Genomic DNA, 25,209 nt, shown 5'->3' with positions numbered 1-25,209 from the left:
TAAAAGATAAAACTTAAATAATAAGAGCTACTTGTATACTATAAAGGGGAGACTACATAGAGAAATCATTCTAGATGTTATAATGAAATCTATGTCCTTGGATGAAGTGTATTTGTGGATGCACAGAATAAATCTTCATAAAGCCTGGATGAAACAGCTCTTAGACAGAACATTACCACTGAACTATAAGATGAAAATTATCTATGACTAGTGTAGACTTTTCACATTGCATTTGACTGAGACAGAGAGAGATCTCTAAATACAAAAGCTTTCTAACACCTGACATGAACCACAACCAGCACCGGGTCTCAACTAACTGTATTATAATGGCTACCAAAGGCTTCCTAGGAAATGTTTAACAATGTGAAAGATCAAACTGTGCCAGATGGAAATTAGTAATATGTCAGAACAAGTTCAGCTTCCTTAGGATAAAATTACAAAGTCAGAAACAGAAATATAACATGCACTCCTTTAAAAAAATTAAGAATTGTTAGGCATTCTCATAATTTCTGTGAGAAGGAATAATCTATGATGATGCTTAAGAGGGCAGCTATCAAAGTTGCCTGGCTTTGACCCAGAAAGCTCCCACTAAAGTAGAGAACTTTATTAAATTTAAAGTTACATTTTAAATAAGAATGTAGTGGCAGGGATTATATTCCATTCCAATTAAACAGATCTAATTTATTTGCATGCCTCACATCACAAAGCAAAATATATAAAAAAAATATTTGATTTTTTCTCCGTTTTTATTTATTATATTTGTGTTTTAATTTTACATATCAGCCATGGGTTCCCCTGTCCTCCCCACTCCCACTCCTGCCCTCTCCTTCCCCCCAGCCCCTCCCCTCCATTCCCATCTCCTCCAGGGCCAAGACTCCCCTGGGAATTCAATTCAACCTGGTAGATTCAGTACAGGCAGGTCCAGTCCCCTCCTTCCAGGCTAAGCAAAGTGTCCCTGTGTAAGTCCAAGGTTCCAAACAGCCAGCTCATGCACTAAGGATAGGTCTGGGTCCCACTGCCTGGGTGCCTCCCAAACAGTTCAAGCTATTCAATTGTCTCACTTATGCAGAGTGCCTGATCCAGCTAGGGACTCCACAGCTTTTGGTTCATAAATCATGTGTTTCCATTCATTTGATAATTTGTCCCTGTGCTTTTCCAATCTTGATCTCAACAATTCACACTCTTATAGTCCCTCCTCTTTCTCAACAATTGGACTCCTGGAGCTCCACCTGGAGCCTGGCTGAGGATCTCTGCATCCACTTCCATCAGTTATTGGATGAGAATTCCAGCACGACAGTTAGGGTGTTTGGCCTTCTGATCACCAGACTAGGTCAGATCAGGCTTTCTCTCCACCATTGTCAGTACTCTACAGTGGATGTATCATTGTGGATTTCTGGGGACCTCTCTAGCACTTTGCTTCTTCCTGTTCTCACGTGGTCTTTGTTTATCATGGTCTGTTATTCCTTGTTTTCCCTTTCTGTTCTTGATCCAGCTGGGATCTCCTGCTCCCCTAAGCTTTCTTTCCCTCAAACCTTGATTTTTTTATTGCCAACTATTGTGTTTGACCTTGTTGATGTGAGTTCATATTGTTACCTATATATGACAAAGCCTTCCATTTTTAATAGGATCACATAACTTCTAAGTGATCCAAAACACTGATCCAAAGATTTTTACTTTAGATTTTAATTTAGTTTTATCTTTCTTTCTTTTTCTTTTCTTTTCTTTTTTTTTTTTGTTGTTGTTGTTTTGTTTTGTTTTGTTTTTCGAGACAGAGTTTCTCTGTGTAGCTTTGTGGCTTTCCTGGAACTCACTTGGTTTTTTCTTTTATATCAATACTTTTGCATTTACACATATACACAGTATAAAATCAATAAGTATTAACAGTAACCTATACATGGGCAAAATGATATATTCACTTTAAAAGAAACATTTGTACAAGAAAAATCATAATTTGAAATTTGGGATGAAGAAACATGAATATTTTGGGTTTCTGGGAAAAGTCTGACCAATCTTTATTTTGAAACACCATGTGTGGGCAAAATAATTTCTCCGTGCTTCTTCACAATCAGAATTAGTTATTAAATTTCCTAAGAAATCCATAATTTTTCTGCATTAATTCTCAAAATATTAACTTTAGGAATGAAGGGGTTATGCTAATAATGATTAAAGATACAGTTAAAATAAGGATAGATGTTTCAAGACAATACAACTAGGAAAGTCTCTAAACAGCACTGAACTGCACAAATGTCTGGGGAAATCTCTGAATTAAGTATAGATCATCATCTCACAGTAACCTTTGATAGTTCTCATTAAGACTGCGGCAGTCGAATCTGTTAGAGGCCTCCAGAGAGATATTATGTGTAAATGCAGAAATTAAAAAATGAATATTGAATGATTCTATTGAGAAATTAAGGCCATTCAATTGTGTTAATGGTGGGAGAGTATCAGATCTATGTTTTTCATCTGTTCTTCTAAAAAGAAAATGAAATTCTGCATCTAATTTACAGATTTAATAAGACATAATTCAAATAACACCAATGATGCATAAAAATCAGCATCAGGACCCTTAAGAAGCACTTCATATGTTATGTTGTATATATCACACATGTGTGGAATGTTACCTCTTTGAGCCTAGTCATCTTACAAATGTAAGATGATCTTGCCTTTCACATTCAATTCAAACTCAACTTTATCAAACCTGATCAAAATAATTAGTTAGTATGTTTGCACACTCTTAGAATAGAGCAGAGATTTATTTATTACTTGAAAGTAAATGATATATATATCTTTTCAAAATATAATATATTAAGTAAAGAAAAATAACTGTCTTATCACAAATACTTATTTGTAATTCAGAGATTAAATATTATCAGATATAATAGCTAATGTTCACAGCATTTTCATCCAGCGCTCTTTAAGTGTGCATTGAACCAAGTTTAGAACATTGAATCTGTACAAATTCTGGACTACTGGGATGAGGGCAGAAGACTAATTTAAAGAGACACTAGAATTGCATCATATCTACATTATTCAAACCCAAGACAAAAGCAGGAAGTTCAGAAAGGGAGGTATGTGAGAATATTTTTGTAGAGACTGAAATACCAATAAAATTTGACTCTAAAACACAAGCTGCTTTGAGGTTCTTTTTCTGTTCCTCAGCATTTTAATTTTGGGATATAACTGGATGGATGAGGAAGTGTTTGTGAGGATTCTTCTTCCTGGAGTTACTCATGGGAGACATGTTTCTGACACCAACTCTGGTTTTGCCACAAGCAGTTCAGGAAAATGATCAGCCCTGAAGCAAGCTGCATAGGTTTCCTGCTTGTTGGCAACATTACAAATACAGCCATAAAGGAGGAAGAGAACACCTTGAAAACTGCCAGGCAATTATTACCTGAATAAAAGTGGCTCATATTTTAAGGCCAAATTATTCCTCTCATAACAAAATCTCTTTATGTATTCATTTTATGAATTCTAGCTTCCAAGGCAAGTTATATGAAAGTGAAATGCTTATTTTTCTCTTTATGTAAACGCATTTGGATTGTCATGAAGCATCTCTTTCTTTGTTGTATTTTTGATGACGCTAACTTGTGTAAAACAATTTTAGACCCAAAGTATGTATAATCATACTGATGGGTAATAGTAAAACATCAGTCAGGCTTTGGGCAAAAAGCAATCTGTGAGATAAATGGGAGAGCTGTGACTTCTCATGCCAACATTGCTTTCTCCCTCACCTCCACCTGAATGGTCAAAACCCTCACCACTCCATCCACACATATTTTCATGCCTGTGAGCAGTTCTGCATGGGCACTGCACTCATTATTTAGGCTACCTGCCTGAGTACCACATCCAATACTTAGTCAAATGTTCAACATATTAAAACATCATCCCTCAAATATTAGCAGACCTATGATTTTGTTCTTAAGTACTGCAAACACAAATGTTTACTGCAGTGTGTGGCACTGTTATAAATGGAATGCATTTTGTGATATTATTGCCTTCTAAAAGGGTGATTCTGCCTTACTTATTTTTTCTTTTTTTCCTTTCAGTTATCTATATCTACTATGTACACAAAGTTGCTCTGTATGTCCAGATTGTAAAATCCCCAAATTCAGGAGTCAAGAAGTGTTTTCTATGTAGGGTGTATATGCTAGACTTTATATACATTATGGTACTTATATACATTAAGTCAACTACTCAATTTTGCCATTAAAATACCAGATATAAGCTAAAGGTGGCTTCATCCAAAACAATATTATTTACAAAGACAGGGTGCAGGCAACATGCTAATGTACTAATTTATTAACTTTCTTTCATATCTAAGCTTTCTGTGGCTAAACATTGACGATATTTCCGATTGCTTTGGTTTACATTAAACTATTGTGACATTTCTAGCTACTTTTGTAATCATTATTAGCTGTACTACTTATTATGGACTTTTACATTTGATTTTTCCCCCATGAATCTTTAACTACTGTGAAACATTTATCTATTATGTTCTGTCTAAGATGTCTCTTTTGTCTTTTACCTATAGTGTGTGTGTGTGTGTATGTGTGTGTGTGTGTGTGTGTGTGTGTGTGTGTGTGTGTGTGTTATGTCATTGCCAGCCATTGTGGGCCACAGCATGCTTTTGAAGGTAAGAAAGAGGTCAACCTCAAATGTTGGTTCTTACTTTCCACCTTGTTTTAAAATAGAGTCTTTCATTGATTGCCACTGAACATCAGGATAGGTGGCTAACAAACCTTTGGGGAAGCTCATGTCTCTGACTACAATCTCAGCCTACAAGCTCTAGTATCACACATGCAAACTATGGCTTCCACTTTCAGCTAGGATCTAGAAATCCATACTTAGATCTTCTTCATGCTTGTATAGCAAGTGTGTTACACTGTACACTAAGCCATCTCTACAGACCCCAAAATTGTTCCTAGTCACTAAAAGAGGCTATCAGTTCTACTCTACATATCCTTCACAAAACAGAGTCAAATGACCCTGTTACTCAAGGTGGTGTTTATCCTTGCTGACACCTGCTTTATTTGGAGGCATACAAGACACTCTACTTACAACATGAAATCCTACCTCAAATAACAGTAACACTTTAAATAGTATATAAAGGATATATTGACTTTAATTATGAAGAATTTAATTATCTTAACATGAAGTCTGAAGGTAACTCTTTCTAGGTTATATTAGCTCATAAATATAATCAAGGACCCCAGGTTGCTTTCATCTCTCTGTTGGTTACCACATACATATACATAGTTAGTGCAGCTCTAAGGAACCACATACCACCAGACAAAGTGGAATGAAGAACCATGAAATGGTAAAGTTTACTTCAGGGAGGGAAGTCCTCAAATTCATTTGCATCTAATTCTCATTAGCTGTAACTGGGTTATATGCTTACCCCTAGATAAGCCATCAGCTAGGAGAAACTGGAATTATCAGTGCACACTCAGATCAATTAAGAGTCATTTCCTAACATTAGCAAGCAGGTGTCTGAGAAAGTGCTTCCCCTTCTACCTGGCTAAAATCAATGTGACTGTTACCAGTCAGGAGAGGGTAACTTGGTGACAAATGGTGTGCATCAGATCATCCATTGTAAGCAAAGAGGAGTACTGAGTCTAAAGAAAAAGATGGACATATCATATATATCAACTACTAACTTTTAGCATGACCTTGAATATACTGCTCAACTTCCCTCTCTCTCTGCTCGAACTACCTCCTGTGGAAAATGAGCTTGATAAAGTAGCATCTTAGATCTCATGGAAGTAGGAGGTAGAGGAATATATCACTCAGATTTAAGTACTTAACTGTGAAAGACTGGGTATAGTCTGTAAGAAGCTTGATTATACAGTGTACTTAAATGACACTTCTGGTGTTGCTGAAAGCTCAGCAGAGGATGCTGTGTCTCTTCTGCAACCCACTGATTTTCTAAATTGCCAATTTATAAAAGTTCTCTTTTCAGAGACACTCTGCATAATGTACCTATTGTTCTACCTTCTCCTATTTTTGAAATGAATCAGCAGCAAAGAGACTGATTTCATTTGCTTCCAAAGCAGGTGCGTTGTTTCACAGACTGAATGACCTTTAGGTGCTATGTGCGGAGGCAATCTAGTCATGGAAGAACTGCCTTTGTTCAGAAATCTCAAGCAAACAGGGTCTTGGGAGACCTTAAAGAATTCCTGAGAGGAGCAGTGTCGGGGATGAGCAGGATACAGTGTTTATGGATAATTTTACAGAATAACCAAGTCACCATTTCAGTCACTTGTGGAAGAGAAACAATTGAGGACAGTAGTGTGTAAAAGAATCTCCAGAGACGGTTCAGCAATGAAGAGTACTAGTTGCTCTTCCAAAGGACCCAGGTTCAATTCTCAGAATTCACATGGCAGCTCATAACTGTCTATAACTCCAGTTCCAGGGCTTCTGACACCCTCTTATAGATACACATGCAGACAAAACACCAATGAGCATAAAATAAAAGTAAATTTCAAAAAAGAATTCTGCTCACGCCTCAATTATGTCACCGAATTCTATGTGCTATTCCATCAACAATGACAACTTGATTTTGCTTGAATCCAAATGATCCCTTTAGCAATTTAAGACAAAGACCTAAATCCAAAAACTGAATTTTGTAACAGGAGGTTATATGAATTCCCAACTGTAACTTCTGATCTTAGGGTGAGTGGTCAGAAATGTTGAGATGCCCTTAGGATCATCTTAGCAGATTTTCTGGACTGGTGGGCTAGCATATGCCATTTGATTTTGTCAGATTGTTAAGTAAGAAGAGGAATTCTATCTAATAAAGCTATTCATGTTAACAGCCCCTCAGAGCAATGGCAGTAAATTTTTCTCACATTTGTAGCCATTCCCCAGTCATGGGTTGAGTGGCTGATTTCATCTAAAGGGCATGCTAGAAAATATAAATGAAGGGATATATCTAACACAAAGCTGATTATTGGTCCCTTTCCCCCATGTTAATAATTCTGACCTGAAAAGGAAATATCACAGGAGGAGTTTCTGGAGCTAGTTTTGAAGGATAAAGAAACATTCCTTGTTTAGAGAGACAGAAAATACATTTACTTTTTAGCCTTGGGGATGGTAGTTACTGTCTAACAAATCCACAGGAATTTCTACAAAAATGAATCTTTGCAATTGAATTGAGAAATTTACAGCACTCTAGAATACTCCAAAAAACATTTTCATATATTCTGGATAATAAGCTTATATAAAACAATAATTTTGATAGCTGTAGACTTGATAAATAAAATTCCATTTGCCATGTGTTTTAAAGTAAAAATTCCTTATTTGTTTTTTACATTTCTGATACCACTACCACAATTTACAGGACAATACGCTTGATGTAATGAAAAGAAAAAGAAAATCAACAACAGATAAAAGACCTCAAGAATCTAATTGACACCACATTGCAATTATCAATACCTGTACTTTTTTTTTTTTTTTTTTACGAATTACAAGGGTTTTCTTTTTAAGCTGTGGTAACTTTTCTGACTATGGATCATCATTGCTTCTCTGGCAGATTTGTGTAGTTCCTTTAATTTATTTGGGACCACTGTCTCAATGCAATCAACAGCTTTTCTGACCGCTGCTTGCTCTCTCCTACTAAGAACTGGAACTTTACTCTTTTTAAAACCTTCTGCTACCATATCCACCACTCCAACCATCAGATCCATAACCATGACTATAGGGGCGGCCTGAGCTGCTTCCCAAAACTGCGCCCCTTTGTGGGCCCATAATTTGATTGTTGTTGTCCACTATAGTTTCCAAAATCTTTAAAGTTCCCACCACCACCATAGTTACCTCCACCAAAACTTTCTTCTTTATTGTAACCATCATATCCCCCTTCTCCACCAACCATATTCCCCACGAGAGTTTCCATGTCCTGGTCCACTTCCACCATATCCTCCTCAACTACTCTAAAAGAAGAAAATAAAAGACATTTAGAGAGACCAGCCTGTCTTGAAATTAATGTTAGACATCCTTGAAAAGATGGAAAGCAGTATGATTTGATATACTGGGAAGTTTTTCAGGAGAGTGTGTGTGTGAGGTGTGTTGGGCATTAATTGTGGCTCATATTATCAATGTCATGAAAGCTTTCCTGATAGCAACTGAAAATTAAACAATCTTTAATTACCTTTTACCACTATTAGGGTACGATTTTTTAATTCGTCTCCCTCTGATTGTCTACAACATCATTGCAAACCAGATAGTAAAGAATAAATCATTTATTACATGGCAATATATGAAGGTCACTTGGTAGTCTAGTTTGAGTTATCACTTTTCAAAAGCATCAAAATAAGGTAATGAACAAAGTTCTTACAGGATAAGCCTAATATCTAGCTAATTCTAGATAAATGCAGCACGAAAACTTTCAGAAGAAATAGGATTAAGATTTTGTTTTTAAAAATGGCCTTTTTTGGTTTTGATTTAAATAGAACATTTCCTCATTTTACTACATTTTCATTACCCATACCAAGACATTTTAAGGATAGAGGTCTAGATACAAAATTAATACTTACATGAATACCAACTCTTTGTATCAGAACAGCATTAAATCAAACATTATTACACAAACCAATTCCATAAAATAAAGTGGAAGCAGGTGGGGTGAAGTAACATATGTCATCATATTCTTTAATTGTCAGAACCATAAGACTTGCTCAAAGTCAGAACCCAATTAATGGCAATCACTTTCCTTGTACTACCTGTTGTACAGCTCCACTAAAATACCTTGTAAATTATTAACCCTTCAAGTAGAAGGACACAGGGGAAAACATATGTTTCATGTATCCTTTGGACAGAAAACCACAAGATATTAATGTTTATTCATATTATGACAAATGGATAAAATTAGAGACAAAAACAGAAGACAGAATGGGGCTTGAATACATTTTTTTTTTCATTTTGTAATAACAGCTGGAAAAAGGTTGTTTATCTTCTGTGATTCAAAAGCAGAAGAGGTGATAGCAATGTCTCCAGGGAGTTTTAAATATGTAGATGTGTCCTTTATTTTGGTTAACAGACTTTTGAAAGCTTATACCCCAAGAGACTGGAATAGCCCCAATATTGTATGCTGGTGGATGAGAAAGTGTGATGTCTGGACTGGCCAGAAGGAAAAGGAAGAGAGATCTACCATTTTGTAGGCCACCTCTCTAGGGAGATAATGATGGATCAGTGTTGTGCAGGATAACACCTTGTTTCGATATGCATTAACACATATTTATATTTAATCTGTCTACTTGCACCAGGATCCAGACATAAGAGTTGGGGTTATGGATGAGTAGATCTCTTTGTCCCTCTTCTCAAGATGGCCACATTAAAGTTTTTTTTTTTTTTTTTTTTTTCTGAGTATCACTATTAACTTTAGTGTCTTAAGTGTTTTATTGATGAAAAGTAACTGAATTTGGCTTCTTGGGAAATATAGTATGATTGTAAGTCCAGTAACATTATAAGCATCCATCAAAACATCTTAGAAAGTGAGTAACATTTGGGTCTCTATTCTCTTTGACTAGTATTCATAAGTGATCCCCTCATTGTTACATACTGAGCCCAAGAACCCTACCTTAGTTAATACTCAGCAAGCTTCTTCATATAGACATACTGCATTTGCATTTGTAATCTGGAGTTACTGCTATTTTTGTCTGTCCATTCTTCATTAACCTACAGGGAGACTTGAACTTGTCATTAAGAGTCAAAAGATGGATGTCATGTAATGTTTGGTCATTTGAAAACATGAGCCTTTGAGACACAGCCATTTAGCCTGAAAATATTCAAAAATTATCTTCACAGGACTCATAGATGCACCAGTGAGCATATAGATAAACACCATGAACATCTTACTCTCAAAGAGAAAAACTAAGCACACAATATTCACAAATATTCTTTTCAATTTGGGATATAATCTGACACCAGAATTTGAATAGAAATAATAATAGAATTTGAAAAATTAATGTGACCAGTCTTGACACTGTCATTATAGGCTACATAAATACTCAAATTTCTTTTATCAATTCTTGATAATGTAGGCTATTTTTAAATCTAGACACTATTAAGTTCAAAACCAAAACAACACTGTACTGTCAGGAACCATAATTTGCTAAGGCAACATCCTTTCCAAGACCTTGTTCATTTTTTGTTGTTGTTGTTCTTTCATGTCCATTTACTTTAACAAATACTATGTTGAAGATATCGTTATGTTACCTACAAGTCTAGTAATTCAAATGATACCCTACATGAGGAATTAATAACTATAATTCTTTCCTATGTAGATTTCCTTGAGACCCTTTGTATTTCATCCTTTTACTCACCTTTCAGTACACTGTCCTAGATACATACACACACAGACACACACACACAGACACACACACACAGACACACACACACACACACACACACACACACACACACACATACACACACACTACTCTACTGGAGTTTATTACTTCTGCATGGTTCAAAGGAATTTAGAAAATAAAATAAAACATCACTAGGTGTTTCATCATCTGTTATGGACCAAAGCAGGGAAAGAAATTCAAGACAGAAAGAGAGAGGAGAGAGAGAGAGAGAGAGAGAGATCAAGTGCAAAATACATTAAACAAGGCCAAAATCTGAGGGTTACTTTGAGTTCTAATTTTGAGGTGCCTACAAAAACTCCTAGGAATATAACCCCTCACAAATGCATGGCCTTCTTGTTCTAGCTCCCCTATCTCAACACTTAGAATCTTTGAAAGATCCTTATTCAAATTAAAGGGTTTTGGAGAGAAGGAAGAAAAATCACAACTAGAATCTTAGTGATATTAGAAATGACTTATTATTCCTCTTTCTATGGTGCAAATGAGAAAACTGGGAATAAGGCAGTTAAATTAATCTTATAATAGCAGTAATATTTAAGATATTATATCTCAATTTATTACTACAATTGTCTTAATTTTGTATCTTGAATTCTTGCCAACATTCTACTGCCACCATCCCCCTTAGAATTACTCTTTAGTAATAAGAAAGCTAATAGGGCTCTCTGTAACTCCTGCTTCTTCCTTTGTCAAGTTTTCTTTGACAATGTACAAAATGTAAATGAGTTTTCCCTTATGTTATATCACACCATATCATTTGTACCTCCTAAAAGTTTAATAATATTAGACCAAAGTAACAAAAAAGCTAAGGCAGTCTGTGTTGTCCACAACTGAGAGAAGGAGAGAAAGAGAGAGAGAGAGAGAGAGAGAGAGAGAGAGAGAGAGAGAGAGAGAGAGAGAGAGGGGGGAGAGAGGGGGGGGAGAGAAGGGGGAAAGAGAGAGAGAGAGAGGGAGGGAGAGAGCTAATATAAATTATAGAGTTACTACTGCAAAACTAAGAAAAGCATGCCTTGTGAGTTTAGGACAATACTTTTGACTTCTTACTTACCTTTAAAAGGTATAATATATTAAATTTCTGACAGTGCTATTTTTTTCCTTTAGACTAATGATCCTGCTTTGTTATTTGAACAAAGTACCTAGCTACTACATTTTCTCAAAGAAAGGTTCTTTTATCTTGATCTCAATAGAAAATGTTGCTTGGCTTTCCCCAAATCCTATGACTCCTAATATGGCATTGTTCTGCAGTCAATCCCACAGGTACCCATTACAGAAACAGAACAATCTATTTTGAAAGAGCCCAAAGGCATCTTTCTTCTTCTCCGATGTAAAGGAGAAGAGAAAAACAACTATCTTGACTATGTAACATCTACAAGGCAATTTTTTGAAAAGGGTATTGAATACTCGCCAACACGTATGCACTCATTTTAAGTGTTGATTGGAATCTTGCAGTTTATAATGTTAATTTGTTAATGTGAATAGCATGTAAAGCTGACTTTATTTATAAATTGCTGGTGAAAAGACAGGAAGCATGTGAGTCTTGGGAAGAAGTTCACAGTTGAAGAGTTGAATCTATTACTGTAAAATACCCCTCCTCAAATATGGAGTATTAAAATAGCAACATTCACTAAAATTCTACGTAATTTACCATGAATATCGTCGTGTGATTTTTTACTCTTTGCTGGAGTATCTCATACATTGGCAGCCAGCTCAGGGTTGATAAGTCAAGGCAGCTTGAGAAGAACTGAGTACTGTGTTGAGTGGAGTTTCCTAGTCCTTCAACTTCCAGTGTCTTGGCTTGTTCTTGTTTTACTGAGGACACAACAATGTAACAGCAAACAAGCTAAGTCAAAAGCAAGAGACAGAGCTGTATGAATCCCCTTGAGGTTTAGGCTTAAAGGATGATGCTATACAATGATAAGGAAGACAAAAGCAGCAATTGGTCTGAAAGGAAACTGAAGAATAATCTACTTCAATGAGAATGAAAAAGCTTCAAGATGTTAATTTGGCCTTGAGGTGGGAAGGATAGTATTAGGCAGAAAAAATATATTATATGGAGAATCTACACATGATGCTGAGAGACTTCCCTTTAACTGGGTAAAGGCATCATGAAGAGTAAAAATAAGAGAGAGAAAAACAGAAAGATAGAAAGATAGCCATTATGAGAGGGATTTCAGAATAGGTCAGAGGAATCCCTACAGGGAAGGTTTTGGAACATCTTCTTGAATAAAATTACTGTGAGGAGACTCCAGTATAATTCCCCAGAACAAAGAAAAATCCTGACTTCTTCTCACCTTTTTTTTTTGGGTGGCTGTGATCATGTAATTTGCTTCAGCATAGCACACATCACAAAGAGTATGGAGGAACTAGTTACCATGGATGCAGAACTGTGTAGTTACAGCACAGACTGCTTCTTCACTCTGTGTCCTAGAGAGAACTGAAAGGAGACATGGCCTGATTCAGCCTGTGGGATGTCATCTAACAATGAATACTGGTGTTATAGCAGGTAACTTGCATCACATTCATCTCTCTAAAGCCAATTCTCAGACTGGTCAGTATGCAGAAACTGTGAAAGCCAGTAACAATCTGGAAAAATGATATTAGAAAGAAAAGGCAATTGTGCTATTAATCAACTCTATTTATTAATATTTGCCCAAATTATCCATATCGCTTTAGCATTAATAGTTCATGTAGCCTTCCACAAATCTAAAAAAAGAAATACTCATCATACACAATGCTATAACTACAAGGTGATAATAAATAACAAAGCTCAGTCTGTGTTGTAAGAGGAAGCTTTGTATTCAGAGATACAAGCATAAGTATAAGGCCATTTATCTGCCTCCTGAATGCATAATGTTCAGTAGGAACCTATGGACAGGACAATAACAATGCACAGTCTGTCTTAAAAGTCATAAGAAGAAATAGGAGACAGAAGCCTACACTAATCCCACTAATTCTATGTAATTCAGAAATAAGTGCTCAGATATACATGTCCTCATCAACCCCTTATACACTAACACATGTTCATTTTTTGTATTTTATTATTGTCATTAACATATATTAGTTGGATTTACTGTGCTATTTCCATATATATATATATATATATTATATCTATGTATACATCTGCCTTTTCATTGTTCCTCTCACCACCCCAACAATGACTTTTCTTAAACCTTATACATTTTCTTTTATATTCATGATTCTCATTTTTAAGCTTCCAAATATGACAGACAATACTCAATATTTGTCTTTCTCTGCTTGAGTTATTTCAGTTAACATGATGTCATATGAATTCATCAATTTTGCTGACTAAAGCACTATTTCACTATTCTATAAGGATTAATAATATATTCCATTGTACGTAGATAACATATTTTCTTTTTCCTCACTATTATTGGTATTACTTAGGGTGGCTCAATAATTTAGGCATTATAAGTAGTGCTGTGATAATCATAGGCATGTCCCTATATATTTTGTAGACTAACTCGAGTATACAAAGATATGTATTTGTGTAGCCAGAAGTTTGATAAATTGATTATATAGTAGTTCTAGTTTTAGTTTTGTATGGAAACTCCATAGTCTCTTATTGAATCAAATGATTTTATCCATACCACAAATTTTGAATCTTTTGTCAGAGACCCAAGGTTCAATGCATAAATGATTCTCTCAATTTCAGGAGGAACTGCAAATTATAAGTGCAAGATGATTAATGCAGACGCTCATGGTAAAGAATGATTCTCATAGATTAGAATATAAAGTCAGTATGTTAGTTTTCACAATACAAGTTCAATACCAGTTTCCTATGGATCATTTGGGATTTGTCAAAAAAAAAGTGTTGATGCTTGTTGATCAACTCAGATTTGAGACTGTGAAAGAGCTTTATTTGTAGAACTTAAGAATTGCAGCTTAGGACACACAGGTTCAGAGAGAACTAAATCCATATTACATTGTGGCAAGAAAAGTGAGAGCTTTTTTAGGGAGTATTGAAGGCTGAGAAAGAATAGCCCACATGACAGGTAGTGTAAGGATTCTGTTCTTAATTACATCATCAGCCTGCAATGGGGGCCCAGCCTAAAAAGCGGATGGGCCCTCTGTGCGTTCCTTTTCCCATTTCCACACTCTCCTCCCTCCGTGCAGTCCTTTCTCTCTTTCTCTCCCCTCTCTCCCCCTCTCTCTATCTCTCCCAATAAAGCTCTAAAAGGTAACTGTGGTGCACTGACTCTTCCATCCAGCACTTTCTTCCATCAGCATGGCCGCCACGAACACGGCCAGCCAAGAGCAGTGCCTTAACCAACAGATAGGAAATAAAGAAAATAACTTGTTGATTAAAAGGTTGGCAAAACAAGAATTTAGAACAATTGAGGTACATAAGTTCTGCTATTTCATTTTGTGGTCTTTATAAATTCATGCACCAAAAATTCTTCTAAGGTTTAATGTTATTTACAAGAATTTAGTAGTATACACATTCTAGGACAATGAGTAAAAATGATCTATTGAGTTAGTATGAGAACATTTGCAAATGTTCACACTTAAGAAATAGAAATTCTCACATATTTGATTATAATACAGATGTTAAATGTCTCAAAATAATAGACATTTTATTGAACCATTATAAAGGTACTGATTTTAGAAAAATATAAAAATATAACTTTGTCTTATGAAAACATCAATACAAAGAAGTAATGTATAAACATATTATGTATGTCATAATCTTCAGAGTGATAAGTTTAATCATAATACTAATTTGATCATGAAATGGAAAATTAATGTCTGTGCACGTATATTTGTGCAAAATAAGTTCTTGCCATCACCTACAGACACAGTTATAGTAGATGCCTCCATTTTTACAAATTAATAAATATGTTTTAGGAGCCTGGCTGTATAATTATGAGGAGCTGTCTTTGTATTCCCAGCATCCAGTATCCATATACAAAACTAGGCATGAATGCATGCTTCTGTAATTCCAGTGCTTGGGATGGAGTGCTTCTAGATACAGGAGGATTCCTGGAGCTCTTTGGCCAGGCAGCCTAGATGAGTCAATGAGCTTCAGGTTCCATTTTGGCAAGACAATCAGTCCCAGCTCAAGTTCATTCAGACACAAGAGAGAGAGATAAAGTATTATACACATGTAACATGAGGATGATCTTATCAGCCTTGAAGATGCTATTATTAACATTTTAGGGTAACTCTATGTACTGAAATGTGTGCTTCTAAGACTTGTACATTGAAGTCTTAACTTTCAAAGCAACTTTGTTTGAAGGTAACACCTCTAGAGAACTAATTAAAAAGGTCATACACATGGACCCTGAATTCATTATGAGTGGTATCATTATGAGAAGATGAAAGGACACATAGATAACAGACCATGTGAAAACACCCATGTTGTAGTGGCTTTAGCTACAAGTGAAAGAGTAAAGACACAGGAGAAAGCTAATCCCAACACATTTATTGTGGGTTTCCAGCTTCCAGACTGTGAGAACATGACTTTCTTTGTGTTAGACTACCTAGTCCATAATTTTTTATTGTGTGGATAATACAATAGATAATAAAGATAAGTGTAATATATATACCAAGAATCTACTGCTTCCCACAAAAAGGAACAAATCATGAAAAAAGACATGCAAAAGTCTCAGAGTTACAATCATGGAAAAAGTTTACATAGTTGAAAACGGGAATCAATGATTATGTCTTAGAAAATGTAGATGTAACCATCTTGTTAAATAAGAAACAGAGAGCCAATAGCAGAGTTAAAAGCCAAGAGGTCAGAGCAATAGCTGAAAGCTGAAAACCTTACCCTTCACTGATGCTCTGTCTTTCCTCTCTGCAAAAGGCCTACATCCTGTGTCTTGTCTTTTTATATAGACTTTCTGTTCTGCCTTCTCATTTGTTGTAAACCCAACCACATGACCTCCTCATCACTGCCTGTCTATACAGACCTCCAGGTCTTCTATGGTTGGTATTAAGATTAAAAAGTGTGTCTCCATGCTGGCTGTATCCTTGCACACACAGAGATCCGCCTAGCTCTGCCTCCCAAGTGCTGGGATTAAAGGTGTGCAACCACCACCACCTAGCTTCTGCTATAGCTTGCTCTGACTCCAAGGCAACTTTATTAACATACAAATAAAACCACTTTTCAGTACAAATAAAATATCACCACAAGAAACTGATATATCAAATAATTAAAACAGGCTAACAAAATAAAGGGGCCATGGCCTTGCACACTATGCAGAGAATGAGTACTTGGGATGACTGTTCATCATTTCAGCACATGATAAACATTCTCTAAAATCATTATATTTTTATGTCACGCTATCACTAGTGTGAATGGAAACATCTTTCCCCTTATGTGTTTGTGGGAATACAAGTATTTATAATCTGAAGAAATCCCAAGGCTCCACAGGTGAAGGTAGTCTCGCTTTATTGCATCTATATATAACATCCCTAGGTGGAACTCACCAGATGCAGATGAAGAAGGATCCCACCTGAGAACACTGGAAATGGAGAATAAAGCAAGGACCTAGCCACAGCTCATAAGAACACAGTCACAGACATGCTCATCATCTTTGCTGGCTGCAACCATAGCACAGCCAGAGGTTCACAATACGAGAATGAGAAATGGAGCTAGTATTGCTGACTCTTATGGAAAGCAGAGTGGAGTTTATACTCCACACCTCGGTGGCAATTTCATCTTACCACATATTCATTATTTTAAGGTCTCCTTATTATCTGCTCTATTAATCCTCACTACCTAGTCCTCCCAATCCTTGAGAATTCTAGCAGCACAAAATAATTTACTGAAAAACACTTGTATTCTGCAGGCATCTTGTATTCCAGTTCCTTTAGTCAGCAAATGGAACTTAATATAGATAATTTTAAAATCTTATTTCAGTATCTTCATCTTCAATTTGTCCCTAGTGTATTCTCAGAATTAAATGAAGAGCTGTTTACTTTTTTCTTCCAATATGAGAATGTAAATGTAAATGTTAAGTGCTATGATGCTAAGATTGATGATTGTCAGGTCTAACAACTTTATTAAAGTTCAGATTAAGTACCAGAGTCTTTATTCTACATAGTAATTGTTGGCATGTGTTAGTCAATATTATGTAGTAATTTCTATCTCTGCTCTCACACATGTGCCTGTATATTTGTGTAAGCTTTCACTCAAAGCCACATTCTAGAAGGGTCATCTAGTTCCTGTCATAAACTATTGCAACATGCTTTTTAATGTGGCATGGATGTACTCTGTAAAATTAATTTCTGACACCAGCTATAACTGAGGCGTCAAGACCTGTTAACAGTCTATGCCTTGGTGGATATTTGTCAATCCATTAACAATGTCTGTAATTAATAGCAACAGAGAAAAACTATTGCTATTAACTCATTGCTTATTTCTCACAATTATTAAGCATGATGGTAGTGAGATGCCTTTCTCCTTGTCAGTCAAATTTGATTTATTTTATACTTAGTCATATTAAGTAAGAAAAGAAACACAAGGTTAAATTTTATACATTAATTAATATTTAAATTTAATAAGCCTTTGTTAGCGTGTCGTGTTATACTTCATTGGTAGCAGACTCTGTATTTTGAATTAATTTCCTTTTCTTAATCTTTACAGTGACATTTGAAATATGTTTCATTCCTCCTAATGCAATAATGCATGTGAATGTAAAAAGAGATCCCAGAGATCCTGGAAGAAAACAAAGCTCAATGATAACTTGCTAAAATTATATGGTTATGACAGAAACAAGATGTTCCTTGTTCAGTGCTCTTTATCTCAAGTCCTCCACACTTTTCCCTGATGGCAAGAAGACTCTCAAACAAACAAATATATAAGTAATATTTTCATAGCTTTCCAGAAGAACAGCATATTGCCATTATCATTTTCAAAGGCTCACAGAAATTTTAGCACATGAAAAGTATTTGAAAGTAGTTCAACCCAAGTTTTCCAAATCTTTATAGCTTAAAAAAAAATCATTGCCATTTGATACCTATACATATGTTGAGAAACTGAGGTCTTGCACTTCCTTCTTTGGGAAATAGTGCCCTTAATCCATTATGACAAGGAGAAAAAAATTATTCTTGGTAGAAAAAACAGTTGTCTACCTACAAGTCAGATGGAGGAATACATTGAGATGCCATTGTGAGGAGTTTTACAAATTATGAACTTTGAACTTTTTTAACCCAAATTCTTAGAAAATGAAGTCTTCTGGGTTTTAAAGATTCTACAAGGATGATTAACTGGTGAGAACTTCTGTGATTGTGGAGAGCTGGAAATTTCCACTTCCAGAAAAAAGCCATCTTTGGCTACCTTGAGACCCTTAACCAATTTATTGCCTACTTCAAATGTTTTAAGTAACATCCATTTTTTGACAATTAAATAGGTCATTTTGGATGATGTCATGCAAACAGACTAGGCACTTCAATCAAATACAATTCTAAAATGTCCTCTGATAGCATTGAAACTCATAGCAGGGATTTCCAAACTGTCAGCCACTTACCTGATTGTCCCACCTATGAATATTAGAATTCCCTTGACTTAAGCCTTTCTTTTGTCATGATGGAATACTTTATTCAGGATAAACTAAATCTATGTTCATATGTCATGAGACACATCTACTTCGGTGTGAACTCTCCCTTTCCCTTTTGAATTGAGAGCTTTTCATTTGCACCCACAAACTGGTTTTATGATGAGAGTCCCTTGTTAAAGGCTCTTCTTCACCTGGCTAAAATGTTTTTGTTGTTGTTGTTGTTGTTGTTTTTATTCCTCAAGAGTACTCAAGTGTAAACAGCAACATTGCCTATCATGCTTTGTGTCAGGTGCAAGGATTTTCTGGGCTTTATTTTATTTATTTTACCAGCGCTGAGGACCAAACCCAGGGCCTTGCGCTTGCTAGGCAAGCACTCTACCACTGAGCTAAATCCCCAACCCCCTAGGCTTTATTTTTAATCAAATAATAATAAGAAGAATGTTAATAGCTTCAAATGATCAAAGTGCTGAAATGATTAAAGAAAGATTAAAACCCATGCCTAGTAAAACCAAGTTTCCAGGAAGACTGATGTCCTCCTATTATGGCTTATATTACAAATGGTCTCCAGTTGTGAGAAGCATAGAAAGAGGAAGAGTCTTTGTGTGCTAGAATTTGTAAGAAAAGACCAAGAGTCATATTGTCTAAGAATATGGTAGACATATGTAAAGAAGAAGGGAAAAACAAAAACCCACTGCAATTACTGAAGCTTAAACTGAGCTTAATTAGGAACACAAAGAAGACAGCTGAACATGGCTTGTACCTGGGAAATGGAAACAGAAGCGGCAGGCACAAGGCACAAGAGTTTGGATTACATTTGCAATAGCCCAAAATAAGGAAAGTTAAGACTAATACATATGGCACACCTGCATTTGTCTTCGGAATTAAATGTCAGCAACAGCTACAAACACTGCCACAAGACATGCAGATTCCTAGATTCCAGGATGTAATGATTGACTGCCAAATTCATTCAAACATCCAAATTTTATTTTATCTATTTTTATTTTTTGTAGAAAGCAATCCCAGTGATAGGCTAAGCAAAGCAGCTATGCATTGTAGTAACTGCTGTGGAACTGCCAGGCTTCGTGGCCTCTGGTAGTTCCATTTGCATGCTAATGAAGCCAGAGGCCACAGGCCACTAATTACAACCCAGTCTCTCTGTCCAACACCCCACAACCAAGTGCTCCTGAATGGACCTAGTCATTCCATTATGCAAATGCTAGTTAGGAAGAGCAGGAATAAATTCTAAACAGTGGCAACTGGAGCCATATATTGGCAGGAGGTAAATTAATAAATATATTCAAGAAATGGAAATTAAATATTATTATTCACCACTAGATTAATCATGGCTGAATAAATATGGAACAGTGGAACAGCACAACTCCTTCTTTTTTTCTCTTCTTTTTGTCCTCTAGTGTCCTGTTTAATTACTGAAAATTCCAGTAACTCACTAAGGTATATAGTAAATTGTGTTTCCAGAAATCAGTAATCAGTGTCAGAAGGGTTAAGTTTTCATAACATACTCAAGTTGATCCTTCTACTGAAGAAGAAAAAACAATAAACAATAAATCAAGACTAAAGGGCATTTGCCTTCTTCTGAATTATAAATTTGTGTTAATTAAAAATCAAAACAAAGCCAAGAATGTCCTTGCATTATGCATTAAAGTCCACACCCAGCTTTAAAAAAAAAAAAAAATGGAGCAATTAGAAGCTAAAGACTACTTTCAGTTAAGACCATTCAAAACACATGCTTTCTGCAAAGTGCCTTGCCTGAAAGCGAATTGAACAGGGCTGCCCGTTATTAAGTTCCAAAACCTTCCTCCCTGAAGATCGCCTTAGGAGGGATGTGTGAGCCCAGAGCGGTTCTCCCTAAGGCAATGTCAGAATCATGGCATCATTTTTCATGAAAATCACAATGAGTGTTTAAAATATGTTTCCCACATCTCTATTAGCAGCCTGTCCTCTCACAGAACATTTCACTCACTCCCAATTGATTGGACTCCTCATTTTGTCACCATATACTTTCAATTTTCCAGCAGTTTCTGACTATTTGCATTCTAATTCATAATTAAGGTGACTTATTGTATATTTAACCAACTGTGATAAATACGTTATATATTGTGGCATTTAGCTTTCTCATCAATTCACAAATGAAGGCTTTGTGTGGCCAGGTGTGGAGGTTAATATTAGTTATCTACTTGACACTCCTGAGAGGAGAGGACTTCAACTGAGGAACTGGCCTCATTCAGATTGGCCTTGTAGGCATTCCAGGGGTCCATTATTTAAATTATTACTAATTTGTGATGGAGGGCCTAGTCCACTGTGGGCATTACCATTGCTATGGCCGCATAGTGAGTCCCCCCAACAAAACCACCAAGGAGCCCACTTCAGATGCAAAAACAAAAGGTTTCTTTATTCAAGCAAAGCCCAGGCAGGGACCTTGTCTGACACCCCATTACAGGAGGGGCGGGGGTGGGGGTGGAGGAAGGCCCCAGCACTTATTACAAGGGGTTTATATAGGAAAAAGTTTAGTTTACAAGCAGTGAGTTACAGATCTTAGTGTCTTAGGATTGGACAAGGGAGCTAGGGGTGAGTTAGTTGTTTTTTTTTTTTTTTTTTTTTTTTTTAATAATTCCGGTATTTTTATTCTTTTTTTCATTTATTATATTTGTGTTTTAATTTTACATATCAGCCATGGGTTCCCCTGTCCTCCCACCTCCCACCCCCAACTTCCCCCCAGCCCCTCCCCTCCATTCCCATCTCCTCCAGGGCCAAGACTCCCCTGGGGATTCAATTCAACCTGGTTGATTCAGTACAGGCAGGTCTAGTCCCCTCCTTCCAGGCTGAGCAAAGTGTCCCTGTGTAAGCCCAAGTTTCCAAACAGCCTTTGAAGTTATTGTCTGAACTATAATCGTGAAATTACTAATGGCTGACAGGATGCAGGATATCTATAGATACATAAATTTTTACTCCCTATATTCTATTTTGCTGGGTCCAGGAGATATATCTATACCTATATCTATATCTATATCTTTATCTATATCTATATCTATATATCTATATATACCTATCTCTCTCTCTCTCTCTCTCTCTCTCTCTCTATATATATATATATATATATATATATATATATATATATTCAGATGTATTATTCCAGTTCAGTCACTGGTCAGCTCTAAGTTCACCTTCAGGTCAGCAGATACCTTGAGCTGCGGGCTGACTCTCAGGTAGGCTACTGATTTTTTCCCTTCTCCATCCTTGGGTAAAGAAGCTGTACACAAAACTTGGGAGCAAGCCAGCAAGCAACATTCCTCCTTTACCTCTGCTCCAGTTCCTGCCTCTAGGTTCCTTTCTGGAGTTCATTCTTGGGCTTTCTTAAAGGAAAAACTGGAACCTATAAGCCAAATTACACCCCTTGCCTCCCCAAAGTTGGTTTGGTTAGTGTTTTAGCACACCAAAGAAACCAAAGTGGGAGCTGGTTATTGCTGTTATAATCTGTAAACATAGTTTCTTTGTATCTCTATCAATTTTGTTGCTAATAAAGTTAATGAATAACATTTCTTTTCTAAAAAAAAATTGTTTTGCTTTTGGTTTTTTTAGGTTGTAGGTGTATGTATGTAAAGACAATATGTGTGTTTGTGTATGTAAGTGTGAGAACACACAGGTGCCATAAAGCATGCATGAAGGTCAAAGAAATCCTACTATGTCAGATCCCACCTGTCTTTCTCCTTGTTTGAGACAATATCTGTTGTTCACTCCAGTGCCACCCTGCCAGAAAACACACATGCTTCCTCAGATTCTCCTGTGTCTACCTCACATTTTCCATTTGGAATCCTAAAATTACAGAAAGCACTGCTGTAATAGTAGTAGGTTCCTGAACTCATATTTGCTTAGCCCAAGTTAGTGAACATTGATACTCAGAGAAATTCTTCTAAAACCATTAGATCTAAGAAACTGGGGGGACTTTCCCAACCCTGACAAAAGAGTTGCTGGTATTTAGCCCATGAATTTAGCTCCATCTTAAGTGATTCCTGTCTGTAACATGATAATAGATTTTTCCACCAATGCAGTAAGCCAGTTCAAGCCAAATGTAAAAAGTAAAAGATCAGGTTTATTTGAGCAAAGCAGCTTCTGAGTGAGTTCTCCAGCCACAGAGATGGGGCCAAAGAAGTCACATGGCCGAACTAAAGCAAGGATCTTATATACCTCCTAGGTGAGGGGCGATGATGTGTTCTCCACAAACTGGATTTGTGCACTAGTATGTAAAAAACAAAAACAAACAAACAAACAAACAAAACCCTGACCACTTTAGGCAGGGTCTTGGACTACTGGAAACTTAGGGAATGAGCTGTTTCGGCCACCAAGAATGGTGAAACTGGGCTTTTGGGTGCCTTTTCTTTGTTAGAGATTCTCTGAGAGGCTGCGGTTTGGGGCAAGAGGAATGGGCTTTCCAGATCAGCAGTCATCTGAAGGTTCCAGCCAAACAATCAGAATCTTGAAAGATAACTACAAACTGGAAAAACAGTGTAATATGCAGACAGTCTCTTCTCAGGTAGCAGACATAGGGCTCAGTGATTTAGAATATTTCTCCCAAACCACATGGTTCCTAACTAAAGGAGATTGGAGCTAAACCCTTACCCATTGATTCTGATTCCTGTGTCTTTGGGAAGGTGGTATAGCAACTTTCTATACTCATGTTTCATTTGTTCCTCATTTTTCTTCAGTTAAAGAAAAATCCAGCATGCACAACAGTGTCAGTACCTCTCAATATTTCTGTATCTGGAAAGAATGTATTTAAATAATGAGCTAGTCATTCAACAAAGAAAAATTAAAATTCAAAATTCTCCCATAATAACAGCCTGAATGAACAGTACATACAGAGTTTTACAAGAAGTATTAACTTAAAGCTAATGCATGCAGCTATTTTAATATAGATGCATTGAGAAATTTATTAGTTAAGGTGAACTAAATAAATATCATTTAGTTCACCTTATCTATACAGAGGGATGTATGAGAAGGGGAAAAAAGAATTAGTAGAGAAGACATTTAGTTATCAGATTGAAATCTACATGGCCACAGAGGTGGGATGAAAGACTCCCTTCAAAATGAGTGGTCAACAGAGCATGTCAGAGAGAACTCCAGAGAGACCAGCCCACCCCTATAACAGATAAGAAAAGCAAAGGAAAAGAACAGCAGAGGTTTTAGAGGATCACTAAACAAGCATAAGTTAATAGATGGAGAGGAAGGTGGGAGTGTGACCAAATGCAATGGGGTTTGCCTTTTGGTACATATAAAGCTAAAACGGTTCACAAGACAGAAATGAGAATGGAAAAAGATTTATTACCTCCAGCAGACAAGGGGAGCACATGAGTTATTTCCAAAGCAAAGTCCACTAGATAGTTCCTCCTCCAGGATTCTGTGTGCAATTCACTCTTAACACACAGAGTTAAGGCATATTATAGGCAGATACACTCCTTAGTGTGATCAGGTGAGGATTGAATTTCTGAGCATTTTCAGAAGCAAAGATCAGAGGATGGAATCTTTGGGGACATGCTTAGGTCAAGGTCAAAGTTCCCTGGTTAAAATGGTTAAAATGGTGGACAGGATGCCTCTGGACATACTCAGCTTTTTCCAAATAGCTTTAGATGACAAAAGGGAAGAGTTGAAGGTATATCACCATAAGTTTGCCCCTAAGGCTTCCTGCCTACTTCCTGAGTCATACAAGTACTAACTGAATAATTTCTGTATGCAGATAACCGGATGTGTGCCTCAATGCCCTCCCCATAGTTAAGTGTCAGAATAATCCAATACAAAGCAGTTAACATTTGAGAAAAAAAAAATGATGATCTACAAAACAAGAATAGGATAATGGCTACAATTTGATACAGTTCTGATTGTTAATTAAAATAAAGTTTCAAAGCCCCCTTGGTACAGTCATTGTGAAATATTGGGCAAGTCTTAGCTAATTTGATTTTCATGGTTACAGTGGAATTGTAGAGACTCAATAGCAATCATCTTCTGAGTGACTTCATCACAAAGGGTTATGGGGCCCTTTCAGACTTTGCAAAGACTTTTCAGAATCTGCTCATGTTTCCAGGGTGCTGGGTTCCATCCTCCCTCGGTACCTTTCATTGTCTCCATAGAAGTTTTGTTTGACTATAAATTGGAATTTTGTCCCTGAGATCCTAGAGTGATCTTGAGAGACAACTTACTTGAGGAGGCAGAAATAAATTTGTATTTAACTACAGAGTCAGGACTACATTTTTAAGAGAACTCCTAAGAGAATGTCTTGGCTGATGCAGCCTTATCAGAAACTCTGCTGT

The sequence above is a fragment of the Onychomys torridus genome, chromosome 5 (genome assembly GCF_903995425.1).
Source record: "Onychomys torridus chromosome 5, mOncTor1.1, whole genome shotgun sequence".
NCBI classification, from domain to species: Eukaryota; Metazoa; Chordata; class Mammalia; order Rodentia; family Cricetidae; genus Onychomys; species Onychomys torridus.
The sequence above is the reverse complement of the archived record's forward strand: the minus strand, read 5'-3'. Positions refer to the sequence as shown.